General features: G+C 34.1%; 1 protein-coding gene across 3 annotated transcripts in view; it reads right to left on the bottom strand.

Moving 5' to 3' along the window:
• Nucleotides 1–21,035, bottom strand: part of tmem168a (transmembrane protein 168a) — a 73,945-nt gene that overhangs the window by 40,570 nt on the left and 12,340 nt on the right. For all 3 annotated transcript variants that reach the window (XR_012401389.1, XM_073945377.1, XM_073945376.1), the window contains one exon: nt 19,839–20,384. The gene's annotated coding sequence lies outside the window, so the exon portion shown is untranslated. The remainder of the gene's footprint in view (nt 1–19,838; nt 20,385–21,035) is intronic.

Below are 21,035 nucleotides of genomic sequence, written 5' to 3'. Positions count from 1 at the left end.
TCGTTTAAAGTGTTTTTGCCCCGACTGCCTTCCATAATCTGATAGAATAAAATAACCAGCCACCATAAACATCTGGTTTCAGACAAATTTCATGACAATTCCAAGAATTTTAACTCAAGACAAATTTTAAGACAATTTGTAACTTTTTGGTTTGGTGGCAAATTTGTAGACATTTGTGCAATCTCATTTGTGCATTTTAGTATGGTTTTCTTATCCTCCAATGAGAGTTAGGTTTAGAGGTGGGATGTGCGGGCATGCCTCCTTAAAAAAGAATGTGAATGAGCCAATTGTCTGACTACACAAAATAGTTGCTTGTTGCTGCATTGCTTGTTGACGAAATCAAACGTCACATGCTTCGTTTAATTAGTTTTGGCCCATACTGCCTTCCATATTCAGCTACCATAAAATAACAAGCCATCCTTGAACATCTTCATACAAACTCCAAAAAAAACTACTTTCTCTCTTATTTTAAAATCACATTTGAGCTGTTCTATGGTAGTTTGATGGGCATGACCATGCACAGACCCTTAAGATAAAGACGTAAGTTCTAGATATCTCCCCTCACGTGGAGAGGAGTTGATTGGATATGTGTGAAAGGGACTCTCTTGTTGCCATCCACTGGCCCGTGCATCACTAACAGCACGTGACCACACTAATGGAGAGCCTGGAGCATTTTTTTTTTTTTTTTTTACAGACGGTGGGATGAGGGAGAGTTAAAAATAAATCGTTTGCTGGAGGGGCTGGTTTCAGCATTCCCTCTCTGAGACGCTGTCAGAAAGTGTTGGCCACCTCACGACTGCTTCCCTCACAGGAGGCTAGCTTTTGTTTATAGTTCACCGTGATGAATGAAATGTCCAGCTAAATCACATTAAAACCTTACGTGGCATGATGTATGTATGACATTTCAGGGAGAGATAATGTGATAATCTTTATGGCAGGTAGAATAATGTGCATTATAAATGGAAAGGATTACTTTCCATAGCAACATGGCTGGGTTGGCATGACGTGGACAGCTTATGGAAGTCAACAAAAATGCTTTGCAAAGTAATAAAGTCATAAAGACATGATTGATGTTGTATAGGGATGATTAAAGGCAGGAATCAAAAGTGAACCCATTTCACTTTGTGCATTCATGCATGATATTTCAATGACTACAGCTAGATCACATCAGCCAAAGACATTTTAAAAATATAGTCCAGTCATTTTACATTTGCTGAGTTTGCATCTTTAAAAGCACTAATCTAATTCAAATGATTTGCTCCACACTAAATTACTAAATGACTTTAAATAACAGTAGTTATTATATGTTAATAGAACAGTAATAAATGGTAATATATGACCCTGGAACCACAAAGCTAGTCATACAGTACGTGTACTTTTTTTTTTTTAGAAATTGGAATGTACAGTATGCATTATCTGAAAGTAAACATGTCAGGCTGAATAATTAAAATAAATCATTGACTTCTGTTATCTTCATTAGTTTCAAAAACAGAACTTGAAAAGACCTATTTGGATATCTTTCTTTTCTTTAGATATAAGGTAAAGCCACTGCACTGTTCAGGATCAGGGGATGTATGCATGATCTGAAAGTTGTATTAAAATGCTTTCCATTGATGTATGGATTGTTATAATTTGTTATACAGGACGATATCTGAGCGATCAAAAATAATAAAGATAATCAAAATACTGAGAAAATCAGTGTTTAAAGTTAACGAAGTGCTTAGCAATGCACATTATTAATCAAACATTGAGTTTTGTTGTAATCAATTTACTAAATGTATTCCTAGAACATGATCTTGACTTAATATTCTAATCATTTCTAATATAAAATTCTCAATATTATAATATTTCAGTAAAAACTTATACCATATATTGTATTTTAGACTCTTGGAAAAAATGTACCCCTTGTTGGGAAAATAGGAACCCAAACCAGGAGACTCGACAAGCAGAAGTCTTCACTGAGATGTGTTGGTTGTTCTGCAGTCAAACAGCATCTAACAAGTCTAAAATGAATCCAAAATGAGTATGATTATGGGCAGCGTTGTCCTTTCGATAATATGTTTTTAGAATTATGTGGCCAGAGGTGTGTATGGCCTTATTTTTAAAACGAATGCTACGACGAGGGCTGATGCCAATGCTTTTCGCACTTAGCTTTCCCGCTGTTACCAGTTCATCTAGTTAGCTCACCATTTACGTAGACGGATTTGAGATGTAGAGAGGAGCTGACCATGACAACGGGGCTAGAGTCTGGTGAAGAACGATTCCAGAAAGCGGGTAAGACGAAAACAGAAGCCAAAAAATAAACTAAACAAGTAAATAACAGGGTGAGAATGTGATCAAAAACAGGCGACGGATTTTCTTTTTCTGGACTGCTTTTGAGAACTGTTGGTTGGGTTTAGGGAAGACGGTGGGAGGGTCAATCAATACAATTCGTTGGGTTTAGGGAAAGAGGAGGGTGGGTCAGTCGATCGGTGAGTCATTCAGTCAGTTAACAGCGGCCTTATTTATTTGGTGGATTTACGCAAGAACAGCAGACACAAATGACACTCGCAGGAGAAATTTGAGATCTCAAAAAGTGTACACAGCGACCTCTGGTGCATTCGCGAAAAACAAAAACTACAAAAAAAGCATAGATCCTGCGATCTATTTGGGGCTGTACAAAAATGTATATAGGGGTACGTTTTCAAAATGAGCCTGAGTTTAAACATGTTGATGTAAACAGCTCCAACTAATGATTTATTTGCCTATGCAGTATAAAATAAAGACAAAGGCTGTCCTCTGGTTTTCATGGTGTAAACATTACCTTCACAGTATCTCTTTCAGTGTCATTTAAAGCATATTAATGTCATAGACGAATGTTAACGGATATACAGAAATAACTAAACATGTTGATGTAAACAACTCCACTAATGATTTAGTCGCCTATGTAGTATGGGCTACAGATTCAGAGCGCTTGTCCTCAGGCTTTTTATGGTGTAAATATTACCTTCACAGTATCTGTTTCAGTGTCATTTCTATATAAAGCATAGTAAAGTCATATAGACGAATGTTAACGAATATACAGAAATAACTAAACATGTTGACGTAAACAACTCCACTAATGAATTAGTCGCCTGTGAAGTATGGACTACAGATTCAGAGTGCTTGTCCTCTGTTTTTCATGGTGTAAACATTACCTTCACAGTATCTCTTTCAGTTCACCGTGCTGTCAGAAGCATTTGCACGGCGCACTGAAATGTCCTGAGTCACTTCAAACCATGGAGCGTAATTAGAGAGGACTGTAAAAAAAAACACCATCAAGGCCAACATGGCTGACGGTCGCCATGGCAACTCCTAAGTACAGAAGATGCTATACCGCTGTGATTAAGCATGTGTTTTGGTCATTTTCTTTCGATGTGAATGTTGTAATGTAAAGTGAGGTTGTAATCCCTATATCTGAGCACTTGGATTAGCTGGTCGCATTGCGCAAATGTGTGCAACCCCTCCTCCATTCCCCCCGCAGCCGTCCAGAGTGACCTTACACTGTCGAGCAAAGTGATCAAGGGTTGATTCAGGGCGCCTCCACTCACGGGCACACATACGGATGTTTTTTTTTTCAGGACAATCCCAAGCCTCTTCATCCCCTCTAGAGCTGAAAATAGACAGACTCCATCAAGGTGCACAAATCAAGCACTTGGGTAAAAGTACAGATTTTTAACTCCAGTAAAAGTGCTTAAGTGCTCCATGAATCGAATTAAAGACATTGCTTGTTTTTTTTGATGCACTCAAGTGTTAAAAGTATTACTGTACTTTTTGATGAGTGAGTCATTCACTGTAGACTTGCTCTGCAGATCATGTGAATAAATGAGTCATTCATTATTTAGAGACTCACTCCGAACAAATCATTTGAATCAATGAGTCGTTAACAGTAAACTCACTCTGAACAGATCATTTGAATCAACAAACCATTACCTGAAGACTCACTCTGAACAAATCATTTGAATCAATGAGTCAATAACTGTAGACTCGCTCTGAATGAATCATGTTAATAAACGAGTTAAAAACTATACTCACTCTGAACAAATCATTTTATTCAATGAGTTATTAACTGTAGACTCACTCTGAACGAATTATGTGAATAAACAAGTGAAAAACTATAGACTCACTCCAAACAGATGATCTGAATCAACAAACCATTAACTGAAGACTCACTCTGAACAGATGATTTGAATCAACAAACCATTAACTGAAGACTCACTCTGAACAAATCATTTGAATCAATGAGTCAATAACTCTACACTTCCTCTGAGTGAATCATGTGAATAAACAAGTCAAAAACTGAAGACTCACTCTGAACAAATCATTTAAGCAATGTATTATTAACTGTAGACTCACTCTGAATGAATAATGTGAATAAACGAGTCAAAAACTATAGACTCACTCTGAACAGATGATCTGAATCAGCAAACCATTAACTGTAGACTCACTCTGAACAAAGCATTTTTAACAATGAGTCATTAACTGTAGACTCACTCTGAATGAATCATGTGAATAAACAAGTCAAAAACTATAGACTCACTCTGAACAGATTATCTGAATCGGCAAACCATTAACTGTATCCTCACTCTGAACAAAACATTTTTAACAATGAGTCATTTACTGTAGACTCGCTCTGAATGAATCATGTGAATAAACAAGTCAAAAACTATAGACTCACTCTGTACAGATGATTTGAATCAACAAACCATTAACTGTAGACTCCCTCTGAATGAATCATGTGAATAAACGAGTTGAATACTATAGACTCACTCTAAACAGATGATTTGAATCAACATGTTGTTAACTGTAGACTAAACAAATCATTTGAAAAAAAAATGTTGTTTATTGGAGACTCACTCTGAACGAATCATTTGAATCAATGAGTTGTTAACTGTAGACTCACTTTGAGCAGATCATTTTAAAATTAGTTGTTATTTAGAGACTCGCTCTAAACAAATCATTTGAATCAATGAGTTGTTAAATAATGACTTACTCTGAACAGGTCATTTGGATTAGTGAGTCATTAACTGTAGACTCGCTCTGAGCATATCAATTAAATAAATGAGCTATTTGGAGACTCATTTTAAACAAATCATTAAATCAACAAGTCAATAACTGTAGACTTACTCTGAACAAATCAGTTTAATCAGTGATTCATGAATAAATGAATCGCTAGTTAGAGAATATCTCGGAATGAATCATTTGAATCAATGAATCTGCAAATCAACGAACAAATCATCGAACTCTGAACCGATCATTTAATTATATACGTGTTGTTATTTGAAGAATCATTTGAATCAATCAGTTGTTAACTGTAGACTCACTCTGAATGAATCATGTGAATAAATGGGTTGTTATTTGGAGACTCAATCTGAACAAATCACTTGAATCAAGGAGTCAATAACTGTACACTCACTGTGAACAGATCATTTGGATTAGAGAGTCTATAACTGTAGACTCACTGTGAACAGATCATTTGGATCAGTGAGTCATTAATTGTAGACTCACTGTGAACAGATCATTTGGATTAGTGTGTCATTAACTGTAGACTTGCTGTAAATGGATCATTTAAATCAGCAAGTTGTTGACTCATAAACAGATTTAATCAAATCTATTAATCGTTCAGATATGATTAACTGACAGGATTCAGCTTGAATCAGTTCACGAATCAGACACTTCTATCGATACTTAAGTTTCTGACTCGATGATGATTTCCCAGTTTAAAATAACTCAGAAATTCATGAAAAAAAAATGCAATAAAGTTCCAATACCTCAAGTTTCGAGTTACATATTTTATCGGAGCAAAACACCTACTGTCCACCATTGATCAAGCCAAGTATTCAGGCTATCTGAGACCTGGTTGCAAAAAAAGAAAGAAAAGAAAATCACTTTCATCACCCTAGGCACAAAAGCCATTAACATGCTTCATTTAATTCGGCTGCAAAGTCGTAAAAGTGCTTCTTCCTTTGCAGCCATTTCCATTTAACTGTTTGCATGTGGAATGCGACAAACGTCCCAGGATGCAACTTGATGCAATTTATTTTCCTCTGATTTATGAAGATGCTCGATGAGGTCATATACATGCTCGGTAAGATTGCATCAATCTGTGGAAATCTCGCTTGTGAGTCAGCGGCGCACAAGGGCCAGCAGATTTCGCCCTCCTTTTGTCCTCATTATCATGGGTCCAACTGGCAAAGCAGGCCAAAGTTTCCTAAGATGTGACCCACTTAACGGTGCGCTTTTGAGACAGAGCAAATATAGATGCGGGCAGCTTGCTTGTGGGCTGAGTCATGATATGGATTTGGAAGTGATGCAAAAATAAAAGGAGAACAAATAAGACAACAAAACAAACAGACGGCACAAAACACATCCAGGACGGCAGCACTCCTAATCAAGGTGATGGATGCGCGATGTAAAACAGAGCTATACTATACTGTGATATCTGCAATGAAGCAGAAAAGCCAGTTCACTGTAGGTAGGCAGGTTTTAATGTCGCTTTGCATCATCATAGCAATCAGTTATTAAAGTAGCCTAAATATATATGTTTTTGAAAGGCTTAGGAGCATAAAAGGTTTGTTATTTGACCGAAGGCGTTGATAAGATTATTATAATATAATTTTATAAGTTGTTATAAATGAAAGGCGCTTTATTATTGTTATTACACTGTAAAGAATATCTAGGCAGCAGTCTCTGGATTAGATTTTTGTTGTTTTACATTTTTTATTTTTTATTTGTTTATTTTATTTGTATATTTATAGGCATGAAGTGCATCATGGGACCTTGATCATTTTTTGTAGACGTAAGAAAGATAATTTTGTTTCATGATTTTTTTGATGCAATTTCACTCTGCAATTTAACAAAGTGACTTTATTGATATTTTAGTATAATATAATATAATATAATATAATATAATATAATATAATATAATGTAGTGTAATATAATATAATATAGTGTATTATAATGTAATATAATATAATATAATATAACATAACATAACAGAACAGAACTTAATATAATATAATATAATATATAATATAATATAATATAATATAATATAATATAATATAATATAATATAATATAAAATAATATAATATAATCTAAAACAATATAATATAATATAGTGTATTATAATGTAATATAAAATAATATAATATAATATAATATAATATAATATAATATAATATAATATAATATAATATAATATAATATAATATAATATAATATAATATAATATAATATAACATCACATAACATAACATAACATAACAGAACTTAATATAATATAATATAATATAATATAATAAAATATAATATAATAACAGAACAGAACATAACAGAAAATACCAGAACAGAACTTAATATAACATAATATAATATAATATAATATAATATAATATAATATAATATAATATAATATAATATAATATAATATAATATAATATAATATAATATAATATAATATAATATAATATAATCTCAGAGATGGGTTGTGGCTGGAAGAGCATCCGCTGCGTAAAAACATGCTGGATAAGTTGGCGGTTCATTAAGCTGTGGCGACCCCGGATTAATAAAGGGACTAAGCTGAAAAGAAAATGAATGAATGAATAAATGAATAATATAATATAATGTAATGTAATGTAATGTAATGTAATGTAATGTAATGTAATGTAATGTAATATAATATAATATAATATAATAAAACAGGTGTTATTAGCGTCATCTACAACACCAATGCAGACAACATTTCACTTTAAATGATTAAAAACATATATAAAAATCCCTTTTTCAACATCGCAAAGTTGTTCAAGGAAACATCAAGGTCCCGTAATGCAATTCAAAAGCATAAATAAATGAGAGGGGGAAAAAAGAATCACAAAGTATGGACAACTTGCTAATTTATGGATATTTTATGCATGACAGCCCAGTAGCTGCAGCAGAAGAATGACACATACCTTCCTGTAGTCCACCACTGCTGTTTTAGTTCTCAATTACTTGTAAAAAACTATAAAAGGGATTTTTTTTGTTAGTTTTTTAGTTTTTTGTTAGTTTACATGATAATAACTATTGTTTTCAAAAATAAAACCTGATTTTAGAAGTTAGTATTTTAGGCCTCCAAAATATACTTGTCATTAACATGTACAGCCAAATAATAATTAAAAAAACTGCCTCATTTTTAATTTTCTTTTTTTCTTTCGGCTAGGTCTGTAATTTAAAAGGGGTCGCCACAGCAGAATGAACCAGCATATGTTTCGTTGAGTATTGTTGACAGTATATCTTTTAAGCAGTGGATGCCCTTCCAGCTGCAAACAGTACTGGGAAACACCCATACACACATTTACACACACTATGGCCAATTACCTTCATCCAATTGACCTACAGTGCATGTCTTTGGACTGTGGGGGAAACCGGAGCACACAGAGAAAACCCACAGGAACACGGGGAGAACATGCAAACTACATCAAGGAAATGCCAACTGACCCAGCCAGGGACTCGAACCACCAACCTTTTTGCTGTGAGGCAATACGTGCTTACAACTTTCTTTACATGGAAACCCAACGTCGGGTCAAATATGGACAGACCCAATGTTGGGTTCATTGTGTCAATTAAATTGATTACATTTTTGACCCAACTTTTGGGTTTTGTCCATATTTAACCCAAAGCTGGGTTACAACAGCCCATGCAATAAATGCAATTTACCAACATGCAATAAAGCATGACTTCTAAGAACGACATCAAAATAAATGACTGCTCACCCTTGATGAACTATTAAAACTAAACATAAACAAATCCAGAATAAACGTGCGCGGCAAACAAAGTATGCAGACGATGTTCCCTCACAGGCTGCTGATAACCCGAGGCTGTCGATATAAGAGACTTTCAACCATAGCCCAGCTTTCTGGGATGGCAGAAACAGTGGGAATGACTGATAACAGATGAAGTGATTACAGGCCCTCTCTGACAGACTGAGATAAAGAAAATAGTGAGGGAGGGAGAGACAAGGAAAGAGTGCAAAAAATAATGCTCCTCTCCAGGTGAGCTCCTATTCTAGGGCATCTTCCCAATTAAATCTGCTCACTTGTTCCACAGCCTGAGGGAATCGATGCACAAATTTGTTTTGGAAAAGCATTTGCGGCGCTCGTCCATTTGTCTCTTTCGCTTATACACCCTACTTTCCATCTTGGTAAACTATATAATAGAAAGAGTTAACAAGCTGGGTCAAAAGATTACTTTATGACTGGCCTGCCGAATGCTGGCGAATTGAGGGAAATTTATGGGCCGTAAATATTTCTTACTGACCATGAAACTGTATTTTGCAGCATCTCATCATAAAACAGTCGCGTCCCGGTGACAGAGAAATATTTCACTTGTATATTCGCTGGCAAATAGACCGGGTTATTGTTTCAAACATTATATATTAACCAATCTGGCTGTGCTCTCACCTGTGTGATGCTGCTTTAATACAGCTGTTCAATAAACCCAGCCAAAAATCGAACAGACATGTGAATATTGTGAGCTGGCACAAAATGTTGCCAATTACTTTGTCTGTTTTTCTCCCACTTAGAGATTTCTAAATGAAGCCGAGCTTGTTTTACCACAACTCTGAGCAATGCATGGTAGTGTTTCAACAAATGAGATGAATGAATCTGTTGTGGTTAACATCTCTTGTTTGTTTTCTGTTGTTATATCTTGTTAATGAATCATCGTTATTTTGGTTATTAATTTTTCTCCACCTCCGTCATTACCTTGTTTAGCTAACTATTTTTTTTTATTATTATTATATTATATCCATATATTTCCATGCATCAGATTTCTATAAGGGAATGTTTTTTTTTTTTTTTTTTTTTTTTTTTTTTTGACTCTCAAAGTAATAGTAGCCATTAAATGCAGACTCACTTTGAACAAATCATTAGAATCAGTGAGTCATTAACAGTAGACTCAAACTAAACCTATCATTTGAATCAGTTAGTCATGAACTGCAGACTCCCTTTGAACTAATCATTTGAATCAGTGAGTTATTAACTGCAGAATCAGTATAATCAGTAGACTCAAACTGAACATATTATTTGAATCAGTTAGTCAGGAACTGCAGACTTTCTTTGATCGAATCATTTGAATCTGTGAGTCATTAACAGTAGACTCGCTCTGAACAAATTATTTAAATCAGCGAGTCTTGAAATGCAGACTCCATATGAACTATTCATTAGAATCAGTAAGTCATAAACAGTAGACTCACTCTGAACAAATTATTTGAATCGGTGAGTCATTAACTGCAGACTCCCTTTGTACAAATCATTTGAATCGGTGAGTCATTAACTGCAGAATCAGTATAATCAGTAGACTCAAACTGAACATATTATTTGAATCAGTTAGTCAGGAACTGCAGACTTTCTTTGATCGAATCATTTGAATCTGTGAGTCATTAACAGTAGACTCGCTCTGAACAAATTATTTAAATCAGCGAGTCTTGAAATGCAGACTCCATATGAACTATTCATTAGAATCAGTAAGTCATAAACAGTAGACTCACTCTGAACAAATTATTTGAATCGGTGAGTCATTAACTGCAGACTCCCTTTGTACAAATCATTTGAATCGGTGAGTCATTAACTGCAGACTCCCTTTGTACAAATCATTTGAATCGGTGAGTCATTAACTGCAGACTCCTTTTGTACAAATCATTTGAATCGGTGAGTCATTAACTGCAGACTCCTTTTGTACAAATCATTTGATTCTGTGAGTCATTAACTGCAGACTCCTTTTGTACAAATCATTTGAATCGGTGAGTCATTAACTGCAGACTCCTTTTGTACAAATCATTTGAATCGGTGAGTAATTAACGGCAGACTCCTATTGAATGAATCATTTGAATCAGTGAGTCATTGTCATTAGACTCAAACTGAACATATCATTTGAATCAGTGAGTCATGAACTGCAGACTCCCCTTGAACTAATCATTTGAATCAGTGAGTCATTAACAGTAGATTCACTCTGAGCTGATCTTTTGAATCAGTGAGCCATGAACTGCAGACTCCCTTTGAGCAAATCTTTTGAATCAGTGATTCATTAACAGTAAACTCACTCTGAATAGATCATTTGAATCAGTGATTCATTAACAGTAAACTCACTCTGAAAAGATAATTGAAATCCTTAATAAGTCTTTAATTTAAGGATTACAGAAAGATTTATTCACATAAATTCAATTTAACTGTGCATACTCTGAGGGCAAAAAAAATAAACAGTTAATCTGCATTCTGGGGTGAACTATTACTTTAATTTTTAAGTGTTTAACATTCACATTTGCATTCAGTGATAGTCAGTTTTCGATTCGGTGGTCAAAAAACCCTCATCTTATCTGGAATCTCAGAGGAGCTCTAAAAGTCAGGGATCACAAAGCTAGTGATGCAAAAATCCATCTCACAGCTAATGCTGAGACAGCTTATGCAAATAATACACTTTCTCTCCTCATTCATTCCCCAATGACAAGCCCTTCACCCCTTGCAGATGTTTTCTTTGCATTTATTTATTTATTTCTTCTTGAATTTAATATATAAGACAGCATCTGTGAAGTTAAAGCCTCAAACTTTCCTCAAACTTCACAATACTCCAATAATCGAGAAAAATATCAAGTCATAAATCCTAATTTGCTGCTGACAGAACCCCTTTATGCGACATTACTAGAGCATGTTAATAATAATAACAATAATAACACCAATACACCAAGCGCACTATGGAAATATCCCTTGCTAGATGCTAATTTTGCTAATCGCAGTCGCTGAGTTAAATTTTGGTCCCATTTCCTCCAAATCAGCAACAACTATATTAAGCCTATTAGAGTAAATGAACACAATGAAAAATGTGCTGAACATAGCTCGAGTACACTTAATGCATTTGCCCCGAGGCGTCCCAATTCACAGATTACTACTGCAAACTATAGCCTAAAAGTTTGGGGTCGGGATTTTTATTTATGATTATGAAGAAGTCTCTAACTAAGGCTGCATTTATTTATTACTGCATTGAGAGTTGGAAGTGTGTGTTGGTATGCAAACACATGCGGAAAGTGTTCAGACACACACAGGGATATCACAACAGCTCGAACATTTGTTCTTGTAAAGCTCAAAGCCGCATGGATTATAGAGGCAGAGTAACCCGGTGACAGCCTGCTGTTTGGATTGGGATTTCAACATGCTAATTGGCCACGCAAAGTTGGCGTAAGTGGGTGATGAAGAGGCTGAGGGTTTGGACAGCTGTTGAGGAAGAAGAGGAGGGTGAAGGAAAAGCAAAGGCCGAGATAATGCCAAGCACGTGGGCCGGGACAAAAGCGCATGTCAGACTCCCGGCAGCCTGTTGACTGAGATAAGCAGAGCTGCGACTCGAGGAGGCGTCGATTCGCCACCTACAAAAACTCAATGGCACCGTTTGTTTTCATGAGACATGTCTACAAATCACATTAATTGGTGGTTCTTTATTTATGGGATTTTCATAGTGCTTAATTTTTAATGAAACAAACAAAATTAAATTATTTGAAGGTCACATTATAATTGCTTTGCAAAGTTCTTTATTAAATAGTCTATATGTAGAGAAAGCAATTATAAAAATAATGATAAAACAATTATAATGTGATTTTCAAATGCCTTTTTTTTTCATTTTATTTTGCTTCATTCAAAATGAACTCATTCATTCATTCATTTTCTTTTCGGCTTAGTCCTTTTATTAATCTGTGAATGGCGGAATAAACCGCCAACTTATCCAGCACATGTTCTACGCAGCGTTTGTCCTTCCACCTGCAATCCCTCTTTGAGAAACATCCACACACACTTATTCACACTCATACACTACGGACAATTCAGCCTACTGAATTCACCTGTACTGCACCTGGAGGAAACCCACGCGAACGCAGGGAGAACATGCAAACTCCACACAGAAACGCCAACTGACCCAGCCGAGGCTCGAACCAGCGAGCTTCTAGCTGTGAGGTGACAGCACTCCTTACTGCGCCACTGCTTTGCCTCAAAATGAACTCCTAAAGATTAATATTGCATTTATATTACTGTTTCATTATATTATATATACACTGTGTTTATATAACTGTAACTACACACTGTTAAAGTAACTGTAATATAACTGTAATATAAACAGTATTTTTATGTAGGACAGTTATGCAGTTACTACTGTGTTTTAAAGTTGCATTTATATTTTGCAGTAAAGATATATATACTATTGTTGAGTCGATAGACAATGCCATCACAATGCTGAGCCGGCATCCCACCCTCGTCGCAGCAGCAACCCGCTCGCAAAAAATACACACTTAGGCCCCGTTTACACGAATACGTCTTAGTTTTAAAATGGCATTTTAGAACGAAAAATAATCCACGTCCACACTGGCGTTTCATCTAGCATTTCTGAACAGATCTCCGTCCACACTACACGCACATCACGTGACCACACACACACTCATGCGCTGCATTATATCCGCACATCTGAACTTCAGGCAGTCAGCAAATGCTTTGAACACAAAACCTCAGAGAGCAGTGCACGTCGGACAGCTTATCAAGGATGTACCGCTGGATAGTGTCTCACTATAATTGTTAATATTTATTTAATCTTGTCTCTATCTAGCGACTCTTTGGTCTTTGGAATTGTACTTAGTAATTTAAGCAGAAACCTCAAATACTGTTGGTTGGTTGTGCACCTTTTTATCAAACAAGTTTATAGACGCCGTGATAACAACACAGATCACTCTGCCTATCCATGCCACAGAAAAGTGACTGACAGGTGGTCGTTTGTGTGTAACTTATCTTAATTTATTTATGATTTGGTTATAGGTAAAACAAAGAGCATGCATGTCAGGTAGTTAAAACGGTAGGCTAAAAATAATTAATTCATAATGAATTAATTAGATATTCATGAATAATTAATTCATGCCATCGTCCATCATGTTTCACATTAGACATCGTATGATGCCAAATTGGTCGACATCGCCCAACCCTAATACATACAACTCTGTAAATTCATATACAGCAAGATAAATGTTTCTGTAAATGTCAAAACGGTATTTTTGCTGTATTTTATTTACAGTAAGTTACTGGCGAAACTGCTGCCATTACGTTATTGTAGATGCTACAGGAAACTGTAAACGCATGGTTTTCCCCAATGTGATTTTAAATCATTTTATTTATAATACTTAATAATACTTTAGGAATATAAATACAGTAATATGAATACAATATAAATACAGTAATTTAAATAAATACTGAAAAATAGCACTGTATTGTTTATTGTGCAAAGCTGATATCAAGTTATTATTAGTTATTTTTTTACACAACGATTAATAATTTTGCAACTTATTTTATTAAGCTTTCTGTACTTGGTTACAAAAATATGTAAACATAATGGATATATATATATATATATATATATATATATATATATATATATATATATATATATATATATATATATATATATATATATATATATATATATATAACACGGAGACATTGAAATTAACTATATATATATATATATATATATATATATATATATATTTTTTTTTTTTTTTTTAATATATATATTTTTTTAAACATTGTGCTTTCTATCTGATCTGCTATCTTGTTGAAAAATAATAATTTAATCAATATTTTAATGATATTAATAAATAATGATTGATATAAAATATTAATGATAACAATAATTTTATTTATTATTGTTATAATAATAATAATAATAATAATTATTATTATTATTATTATTATTTAATATGTTCCCACTCTCTATATCAATTGTTATTGTGTCTAAAATGCTTATGATTTCAAATAAAAAGCAAAAAAAAAAAAAAAAGCTAAAAAAACATGAGAAAATTTTCGAAACATTGCAGTGAACATTTTCTTCGCCAGTTAATGGTTTATATTAACATTGTGACACTAGTAAAGCAGAAAGGTTGGCAGAAGAAAGCAAAAATAAAATCTAATTACAGTCTGGAAGCTTTACTGTAAGCTTCATTATGATATCGGCAGGAACTTGCAAATTTAGTCCATCATCTGTTGACACAAATTAAAAATTTTCTATATTGTTGTCTTTCGAAACTTTTTCTCAATCTTGCCGTTTCATACTAGTACAGCAGAGGTCGAATAATTCTTTATGAATAAGTAAATGATTTTACAGCTACTCCTCATTGCACTTTCCATTTGTTGATGTACGATCAGACTCATTGCACTCGGAAAATGGCAAAGCTCAATTCCCACTGTTTGCTTAGGAAATGTGAGCCACCGTCCATATAGCCAATTAAAATGAACAAATTCAATCCGAGTGCTTCCGCGGAAATCATCTTCGTAATGATTAACAGCTCTAATGTTTATGTTGGACTTTTTCCACTGCTGTGGTTTCATATTTGTCCAGGGCAAGGTGGCGGCAGCAGCTAAAGAATTTATATGCATTAATCACATTTTTTTTTTCACCATAGCTTGTAACGAAAGTCAAAAAGAGACAGTCTCCTTCTTGTTTATTTTTTACTCCACTCTGTAGAATATTTCAATGATACATAAAACAATTTAGGCATATCATATAAGCTGTGCAATACTCCTACAATTGAATAACAGCTTTGTTTATATATAACCATATTAAATATGAATAAATTTGTGAAATTGTAATTATAAAACTGTAAAATCCTTTTGTGTGAGGTGCTGCTTCCTTATGCTATAGATTCAAATCTAAAGTCTAACTTTGCACTTACTATTAGGTATTAAATGTAGCATCTATGGTAAATGGTAATGGTAAAAATACATTATGTGACATAACAAAAGTGGAATGAAACAAATGGTGATGCAGATTCTATGGAGATACTGAGTACTGCATTGCCGGACAGACCTATAAGCCAATGCTTGCATTGTTCTAGAATGTTTGCTATAATATACATAGCTACCTTTCAGGTACACTTTAAAAAAAATAATTAATTTTACGGCTTATTTTCAGCACCTGGGGTGCCGGAAATAAACCGTAAACTAATGATCATTATTTACAGAAATTTACTGTAAAATATATTACAGAATTAAAAATTGTTTTCAGAAATTTAAATAAAAGTACATTTCTGTAATTTAATGTCCATTATTTTACAGTAAATCTTTGTAATTTAATGTCTGTTATTTTACAGTAAATTTCTGTAATTTAAAGTCCGTTATTTTACAGTAAATTTCTGTAATTTAAAGTCCGTTATTTTACAGTAAATTTCTGTAATTTAATGTTCGTTATTTTACAGTAAATTTCTGTAATTTAATATCTGTTATTTTACAGAAAATTTCTGTAATTTAATGTTCGTTATTTTACAGTAAATTTCTGTAATTTAATGTCTGTTATTTTACAGTAAATTTCTGTAATTTAATGTTCGTTATTTTACAGTAAATTTCTGTAATTTAATGTTCATTATTTTACAGTAAATTTCTGTAATTTAATGTTTGTTATTTTACAGTAAATTTCTGTAAATTAATGAACCTTATTTTACAGTAAATTTCTGTAATTTAATGTCCGTTATTTTTCAGTAAATTTCTGTAAGTTAATGTCTGTTATTTTACAGTAAATTTCTGTAATTTAATGTTCGTTATTTTACAGTAAATTTCTGTAATTTAATGTCCGTTATTTTACAGTAAATTTCTGTAATTTAATGTTCGTTATTTTACAGTAAATTTCTGTAAATTAATGTCCGTTATTTTACAGTAAATTTCTGTAATTTAATGTCCGTTATTTAACAGTAAATTTTTGTAATTTAATGTCCGTTATTTTACAGTAAATTTCTGTAATTTAATGTCCGTTATTTTACAGTAAATTTTTGTAATTTAATGTCAGTTATTTTACAGCTAATTTAAATTATTTTTCATTTGTTTTTCCTCCACCCCAGCTGCCGGAAATAAACTGTAAAATTACGGATTTTTTTTACAGTGCAAGTACTTGCCTTTTTTGCCTTGTAGAAGAATCAAACATAACTTTACCATGAATATTTTAGGGCACACGTTAAAGGTGTGGTAAGTACACCAAGTGGTTGAACGAGGTATTGCAGTACAAATAAAGAAATATTAGATATGGCGTTTTCCTTCTTCCGACTTGATGCACATGCAGGTTGCTAGATTTATGACACCAACAGGAGCTTTGATAAAAACAAAACGCTACAGGCTGATTTTCTTAAAAAGAGGAGGAGCTACTCTATGCCCTGCCCTCTCTTCATTTTTCAGTTGAAGTTTCATGAAATACCTGATAAAAAATGTACATTTTAAATCACTACATGAGAACTTTAAAATACATTTAAAAGAACTTAACTGCCACAAGTGTTGCTTAAAAAACAGTTTCTGAATTGTACATATAGTCCCTTTAAAGTGCAAACCATCTTAATGGTGAGCAGCTTGTTCCCTGTTGACAGCCGGAAGCTTTCTCATCAAAAGGGACACAAGAGCAGATTGTGCTGATAAAAGCCACCGTAGTCCTGCGACCAGACGAGGCCGGAGCAGAGGTGGCCACCCGGCTGCCATGCCACGCAGCCTTTGAAAATGTGATTCAGCTGTTCGCTTCTGTCTGCTCGCATTAATCTCTCTCGTGGAGAGACCAGATTCTGCGAAAAGACACATGTGTACACGGAAAACAAATTTGGAGTGCGCAAAAGCTTTCTGGGAAAAATAATCTCATTCCCAGGGAAATTGTGCTAGAAACAAACCAGGCAGCAGGTTTACTGCACTTTTTGCTAATCGAGGAAACAATCGCATGTGGATTGACTTCCTTTGAGTGTGTCCACATTTAGAAGTAGGTCAGGGTCTTTTGAAGCCTAAATGACTGCTCAGGATTTGTTTTTCAAAAACAAATGTCATTTAAGACCCTTAAAGCTCTTTTACATGGCAAAACCTTCCAGGATCGTGGCACCCACGCGTGCAGAAACGGTGCCAAGGTAATGCATCCGATTAAGCTGTATCTGATGTGAGCTGAGCTCATTACGCTCTAAATATGCGTCAGATAAAACAACATCACATACATCGATTTCATATATCCTTATTTTGATAATCCGTTGAGTCAGATACAAGTAAACTTTTGTGGGTTACTGTGGTGCAGCTTTAGCGTAATGTAGTGAGGCCTATTTTATATTCCACAATACCTACTGCAATATTTATGCACTATCACATTAAATGAATTCACATTAAATGTTACGTCCCATTTGCTGCACCAAGAGAGGTTAAAATAGCATCAAACTTTTTGCAAACAATAAAGGATAAAGTTTTTCGTCATGGAAGGAGGTCAGAGCCATTTTATATACTTGGAAACTTGGCATCACTTACATCACATATCACTTACAGTGTTGTTCAGTGTGTCTTGTTATGTTTTTAATCAAAGTATCAGATCGTTTGTAATAAAACATTTAGGTTGTATTGACCACTGTCTTGATGAATTTAAAGTGCTCAAACATTGTAACATGATCATTCTTCAAAACATCTTGTTTTGTAACAAAAGTATGTTTAAACGGGATATAATATAACACATACATTTGCATTAGTCACATTTTTATTGTACTTTTATTTAATTTTTAAAATATGCTATTACTTGCACCCTATCTACTTCCACTGTGTGAAAAAGAGCAGCATGACCATTCTTAAAACTTCTTCTTTGTATTGCAAAAAAAGATGAATAGGTTCGATTGTGGGTAAATGACTTGAAATTGAAGACTTGAAATTAATAAAAAAAAATAATGTGAATATTTTATAAACCTCTTTTTATTTTATTAAATTAACCGACCATGCTTTTATGCTGTGTTTTGTTGTTGTTGTCTTTTTTAAAGAGCTTAACATTCTTTGAACCCCATCTATTGTGTGTAAAGAAAATCAGCAAGCTCATTCTTCAAAACCTTTCCTCAGACTAAAGTTGAGTGAATGATGAAAGAAATGTTTGTGGATCCATTTAATAAAGTGGTAATGTTATCGAACACACAGTATTAATAATCCCAAGTTGTGACTGACAAGATTAGATGAGTGTGCATTCTTATGTTATATAACCTTTATCCTTATAACCTTTCATGCCTCTCCATGATTAATAGTATTTTGGGAATGCAATAAAGTAAGCCCCTTTTTGCAAATATTTATATTTATAAATGTATATACAGTTGAAGTTAGAATTATTAGCCCTCCTTAATTATAATGCCCCTGTATATATTGTATTCCCCAATTTCTGTTTAACCAAAATAACAACACATTTCAAAACATAATAGTTTCAATAACTAATTTATAATGACGGACATCTTTTATCTTTGTAATGATTACAGTACTTACTATTTGACTAGACATTTTTCAAGATACTGTTTAGATTGAAGTGCAATTTAAGGGCTTAACTAGCTTAATTAGGCAAGGTATTTAGGCAAATCATTGCATAACAAGGATGGGTCACACTTTATTTTGGTGGGCTGTTTGTTGAATTTAGGTATTTTTAAAAATTTTATTAACAAACTATTTTGGAAATCGCCATTGTCCCCGACCCCCTGGGTCATCATTTGGGAAATATTTAAAAAAGAAAAAAAAATTCACAAGAGGGCAAATAAGTTTAACGTCAACCGTATATGGGAGACAAAAAAGAAAGAAAGAGAAAGAGAGGGAGAGAATGACTGGGCTTTGCAGCAATCTGGCAGCCTTCCAAGGGCACCGTTACATTCAGTGAACAAACAAAATACTGGTCAGCTAAATATAACATTTCCCTTCATGAGCAAGCCTCAGGAAAGAACGAGAGAGAGAGAAAGAAAGACAGATGCAGTACTGCGGTAGAACATGCCAACGTGAGCTGGATGCTGCAAAAAAACTCACCTGAGGTGCTAGCAGAGGTCAGGCTTGTCCTTTTTGCACTTTGCACACCCTTCCAAAAGCCTTTCAGACTCTTCTTTATTAAGATTTGATTAAATTCTCTCTCTCTCAAAGCATTGAAACAAGAGTTTGCATGCTGTGAAAGATTAATAATTCACATTGTAGCCAAAGCTATGGGGACTTGTAAAATTATTAGGCGTTGTTTTTTTTTTATTAAACTGAGTTGGGCAGTCGTGCATTGTAAAAATATTGGCTTGGGATAGAAGCTGCTGCATTGTTTAAATCTAAGAGACTCAAAAAAGGGGCGCATGTTTATCATCATTATTCAGGAAGAACCCTTAACTCGCCTGCCGAGGATTTAAAGCAACTTTACTTAATCCGTCTTTTGTCTCGGTGGGAAATTTTAAAGAAGCGCCAAAGACTTTTGGAGAGAGAGAGAAAGAGAGAGAAGCCACGTCTCGCTAAAGGCTGTGTTCTTGCTCTGTGAAGAATATGGCTCCGGAGAAGGTCATAAGTAGACAGGGAACACTGCCTGACTGGAGTGTGTGTCTAGGAATAAAAGACAAAAAAAAAATAAAAGTGAAAGCTCGCACCTAAATCATCAACAAGAAACTCAAATAGATTGTGACTGGGTTGGAGGATCTTGAGGGCTTTGGATGCCGAGCTAATGACAGTTCTTTGGGTTTTTTTAAAGAGCCATGGTGTCATCCAGGGCTGCTGGTGCAGACCGCTGTCATTTTTGGTGTGTTTTGCGAAATCTGATGTGAGTTTTGGTTGAAGCGAATGGCTCTACCTGCCAAAAATGTTTTTGTGCAGAAAGGTGTTATTAATCCAAATGCAATCAGACTGACAACTGTATGAATGTTATTGCATTTTATTACTGCAGTAAGTATAGATTAAGTACTAATCCTATTTTTGTATAATATATTATATACGGTATTCCAGTTATTCAAATGGTTGTGACGCAAAACTTTAAAAAGAATTAACGTTGTGTGATAAATTACTGCCTTTAAAACAGATGATAGATAGATAACTTGATTAAATAGATAAGTAACTTGATTAAATCTTGGGGTGAAAAGTTCAAAAAGTCTGTACAGATGATTGGATAAATGATTGGTTGGTAAGTTTGTTGGTTGGTTTTTTGGTTGGTTGGTTGGTTGGTTGGGCGGTTGGATGGATGGATTGACAGGTGAAAGGATT

This window comes from Danio rerio, chromosome 4 (assembly GCF_049306965.1).
Source record: "Danio rerio strain Tuebingen ecotype United States chromosome 4, GRCz12tu, whole genome shotgun sequence".
In the NCBI taxonomy this organism is placed as follows: domain Eukaryota; kingdom Metazoa; phylum Chordata; class Actinopteri; order Cypriniformes; family Danionidae; genus Danio; species Danio rerio.
The sequence above is the reverse complement of the archived record's forward strand: the minus strand, read 5'-3'. Positions and strand labels throughout refer to the sequence as shown.